This window comes from Engystomops pustulosus, unplaced genomic scaffold (assembly GCF_040894005.1).
Source record: "Engystomops pustulosus unplaced genomic scaffold, aEngPut4.maternal MAT_SCAFFOLD_368, whole genome shotgun sequence".
Classification (NCBI taxonomy): Eukaryota; Metazoa; Chordata; class Amphibia; order Anura; family Leptodactylidae; genus Engystomops; species Engystomops pustulosus.
The window spans coordinates 5,039-10,000 of NW_027285247.1; positions in this window are offsets into that span (position 1 = coordinate 5,039).

Here is a 4,962-nt window from a genome sequence, read left to right on the forward strand (position 1 = left end):
GATTTTGCCCAAAATCGCTCTCCGCAGAACAGAGCGGGAGGTCTCCGCGGCGGAGGCCGGAAAAGGTGCGAGGTGAGCGGCATGGTATGACTGGGCTCGTGCCGCTCACTGCTACCCGGAGCGTGGCGCCCTCCGGGTAAAAGGCTAGCCGGGGCGAGTAGGTGGATTGACGGGCGCATAAGCAACGCCGTCCCCGCCGTACAAGGTGCCGGTGGCCTGGCGAACCACCGGCGTAAGGCTAGCCAAGGGCGTACCGCGGGGCAGAGGGCGCATAAGCCACGCCGTCCCCGCTGTACAAGGTGCCGGTGGCCTGGCGAACCACCGGCGTAAGGCTAGCCAAGGGCGTACCGCGGGGCAGAGGGCGCATAAGCCACGCTCTCTCTCCATCCCACCAGAACAAGCGAAAAAATTTCAAAGTGTGGGAGAACCGGCTTCCCGACCGGTGGCACTCTGCCTCTCGCTGCCGCCCTCCTGGAAGCGTCCTCGGTCACTCGGTGTCCGGCAGATTTCAGAGCTCCGGAATGGTGAAAAAGAACCGGTGAGAGGGCGAATCCGGCTTCTCTCTGCCGGGCGAGGACCACCGCAGGCGGCAAGGGACGTCTGCCAGGAGACGGCGCTGCGGGCAGGCTTTAAAAGTGCATGGGGTTTTGGCCTCGGCGAAAGTCGAAAAAATTTTGCGGTCGGAGCTGTCTGCCCCGGCCGGGGAAGGCTCACCGCCGGCGGCTGCCAACCCCTGGCTTGCCCGCTGGATGCCCTTTCGGAGGCTGCTGAAAAAGAACTGTCAGGCGGGCACCTCTCGGAAGAACCGCAGACCAAAACGACCGGTAAAAATTTTGGGCGATCCGATCCTCAGTGCACCTTCGGCGGCAGAGAAAAGCAACAAAAACACCGGTCAAAGAAGGGAGGTTTTGGTCGACTCTGCCTGGTTTTTGCACAAAGTCAGATCCGTAATGCCAGCGGGACTGAGTCGCTTTTGCGTGCCGTGGTCCTGGAGGCCTGCTCGGACAGAGCGGTCCTTCGGGTCCCGCGGGAAGGGGCATTTCATGTTCCTCTGCGGGAGGTGGTCCATTTTCTGCGGGAAATGGCGAGCCCCATCGGCTACAAGAGTGTGTAGGTCCCGCTCAACAGTCTACGTCCTTAACCATCGGGGACTTTGTAGATTTTGGCAGAAATCGCCCCCCGCAGGTCCTAGCGGGAGGTCTCCGCGGCGGAGGCCGGAGAGGGCGCGAGGTGAGCGGCATGGTATGACTGGGTTCGTGCCGCTCACTGGTACCCGGAGCGTGGCGCCCTCCGGGTAAAAGGCTAGCCGGGGCGAGTAGGTGGGTTGACGGGCGCATAAGCCACGCCGTCCCCGCCGTACAAGGTGCCGGTGGCCTGGCGAACCACCGGCGTAAGGCCAGCCAGGGCGGACCGCGGGGCAGAGGGCGCATAAGCCACGCTCTCTCTCCATCCCACCAGAACAAGCGAAAAATTTTCAAAGTGTGGGAGAACCGGCGACCCGACCGGTGGCACTCTGCCTCTCGCTGCCGCCCTCCTGGAAGCGTCCTCGGTCACTCGGTGTCCGGCAGATTTCAGAGCTCCGGAATGGTGAAAAAGAACCGGAGAGGGGGCGACTCCGGCTTCTCTCTGCCGGGCGAGGACCACCGCAGGCGGCAAGGGACGTCTGACAGGAGACGGCGCTGCGGGCAGGCTTTAAAAGTGCATGGGGTTTTGGCCTCGGCGAAAGTCGAAAAAATTTTGCGGTCGGAGCCGTCTGCCCCGGCCGGGGAAGGCTCACCGCCGGCGGCTGCCAACCCCTGGCTTGCCCGCTGGATGGCCTTTCGGAGGCTGCTGAAAAAGAACTGTCAGGCGGGCACCTCTCGGAAGAACCGCAGACCAAAACGACCGGTAAAAATTTTGGGCGATCCGACCCTCAGTGCACCTTCGGCGGCAGAGAAAAGCATCAAAAATACCGGTCAAAGAAGCGAGGTTTTGGTCGACTCTGCCAGGTTTTTGCACAAAGTGTTGGCATCGTGCGGCGTCGCGCTTTGCCGTACCGTATCCCCAATGGAGCGGCGCCCGGCGGGGTAGGCTAGCCATGTGAGGTCGAGGGCGGGAGGACGGGACGTAAGCCAGGCCGTTCTCCACAAGAAATTCCGGACGCGGAGACCCCTTCTCCGCCCTACGGTCCCCAATGGGGTGGCGCCCGGCGGGTGAGGCTAGCCATGGGAGGACGGGACGTAAGCCAGGCCGTTCTCCACAAGAAATTCCGTACGCGGAGACCCCTTCTCCGCCCTACGGTCCCCAATGGGGTGGCGCCCGGCGGGTGAGGCTAGCCATGTGAGGTCGAGGGCGGGAGGACGGGACGTAAGCCAGGCCGTTCTCCACAAGTAAATTCCGGACGCGGAGACCCCTTCTCCGCCCTACGGTCCCCAATGGGGTGGCGCCCGGCGGGTGAGGCTAGCCGTGTGAGGTCGAGGGCGGGAGGACGGGACGTAAGCCAGGCCGTTCTCCACAAGTAAATTCCGGACGCGGAGACCCCTTCTCCGCCCTACGGTCCCCAATGGGGTGGCGCCCGGCGGGTGAGGCTAGCCATGTGAGGTCGAGGGCGGGAGGACGGGACGTAAGCCAGGCCGTTCTCCACAAGTAAATTCCGGACGCGGAGACCCCTTCTCCGCCCTACGGTCCCCAATGGGGTGGCTCCCGGCGGGTGAGGCTAGCCATGTGAGGTCGAGGGCGGGAGGACGGGACGCAAGCCAGGCCGTTCTCCACAAACTCCCAGCGGTAGAGTCTCGGCTCTCCGCTCTTTTGATCGATCTGACACAGCGCGATCCGGCGGGGCAGGGCACTTTGCTCGGTCAGGGGTATTGGCCCCGGCCGGTTTATGGTAAAGCGTTCCTTAGCCTCAGTCTTGGTCGCGCATCAATCCCCCGCTCCCCGTGAGCGGCTGTGGTCCTCTGCCTAAGGTTGTGTAGCGCGGTGCCAGTGTGGTCCTCGCACGGCCCCGCTCCTGCCACAGCGGTAGGACTCTCTGCTTCGGCTGAGGTTTGCTACGAAGCGTATGGAACGGGCGTACTCCACCGTACCGTGGGTGGGGGGCGGCGGCGGCGGCGGCAGCGTCCAGCGCGGAGCTCCGGCTCCCGCGGCAGCGCCTCGCCTAGTGTCCCTCGGGCAAGTCCAATCGCCCCCCGCCCGGTCGGAGAGCGCAGACACACCTCTGTGTCCACGGTTTATTTCCGCAGCACGAAAAGGGACGGCTCCCGCCTGCTCCTCGCGGCGGCGACGAGGCTTAGACCCACCGTGGCGTATCCGCGGTAGGTATGCTCGTCGGTCGGAGGAGCGGTTGCGGTCGAGTGGTCCCCAGTGTACCCTGTTAGCGCTGCCCGCCTACGCCTGAAGAGCTGCGGACCGAGAAAAAGGTTCGCTCCGCTGCTGACGGCGAAGCGCGCGGCACGCCGCGGAAGAGGAGAGGGAGCGGTCGCCCCCGGGGCGGCTCCCCTCCGAGTCCGGCAGAAGCAGAGATTGTAGCGGAGGGGGGGGTTTCTAAATTCCCCGGGCGTGTTATCCCCAGCGGTAGCCTTTGAACTCTTCAACCGCAAGCACGATCGCACGTTCACAGCACCCGTCACTAGGAGCCGGGCCAGAGGCGGGCGGCAGACGAAACCGACATGAGCGCTTAAGGGTATTGCACCCCCGGCGCCCAGACCCTGGAAATTGAGTCTGCCCCCAAAGCCCACCCGCGTCCTCCTTGGCGCTCCCGGAGTACATGGTCGTAGATGGGCCATCGGTCGCTAATGCCAAACTGCGTCCCAGGGGTGCGTCCCCTCTGACCAACGGCAGACCCATCCCTCTCGCCAATCCGCGGATCCCCGCCAGGTCCCGAACAGGGCTCGTCCTTTAGCGTTTCAAATGCGCCCTCCCCGCCATACGAGGGGTTGAGGACCGTAGCCTTCCCTTACGAGAGGCACCAGGGGTGCGCCTGCTCGAGGGCCCGGCCGTGGGCGTAACGCTTGGGCCGCCCGGGGGAGTCGGTAGACCATGGGAGACCAACACTCGCACACGAACGTTGCCCGTGCTTTTGTGGAAGAGAGCTTCTTGCGAGGTTGTCGCTGCGGTGGCGCCCGGACAAACCCTATCCCTAAAACTTCTGGGGAATTGGCGTCTAAGCCTGCACCCTGCACGGTATCCCTGCACCCACGAAGGGGGCCGTGGAAGGCTTGGGGTCGCGCCGGCGAAACCGACCGGATGCCCGGGGTACTGAACCCCCGGGGTCCCACCCTGGAAATTGAGCCGTCCGACCCCGCCACGTCTTCCTAGTGCTCTCCTTGGCTCCCCCGCCTGTGGGCATCGTTAGGGGCTGCGGTCATCAGCGCCGGCTAAGCTTCGGCAACACGGCCGACCCACCCCTTCGGCGCCTGGGGGTGCCTGGTCCCAGTCCGGGCCGTTCCGTAGGGGCGGCTATCCCTTACATGAGGGACTCGGTGCGTCCGCTCGGGCTGCGGGGCTCCGGCTCCGACAGCCGGGGAGCTGGTTTTGACCGCGGGCCTCCACGGGAACCGGCAGGGACCGGACTAGGCGTCAAGCCGAAAATAACCCCGGCACCCTCTGCTTCCAAAGCGAGGGGACCTTTGGCCGAGCGGGGGCACCGGAAGCCGAACCGACCCCAACCCCTCTTCCTACCCCAGGGCTGGGCTGACCAATCCCCTGATCGGGTCTAAAATGGAAGAAGGGGATTCGAGGGAAGGGGCTGGCGGAAGGCAGTTGCCCGACGGAGTAGGCGAAGGCCAGGCCGTTTCCGAGTCCCGAGCAGAGGAGGGCGAACTCGGCTCTTCATCGACCGACGGCGAGGCGAGGGCGGTGGCTGCCGCGGGGAAGACTCCATTGCTCGTCAGCGCGCTAGGAGCGGGGCCGACTGGCTGCTCGGGGTATGGCATCCCCGGGGGCCCACCCTGGAAATCTTCGCTCCTCAGCCGCTGCAGGTTA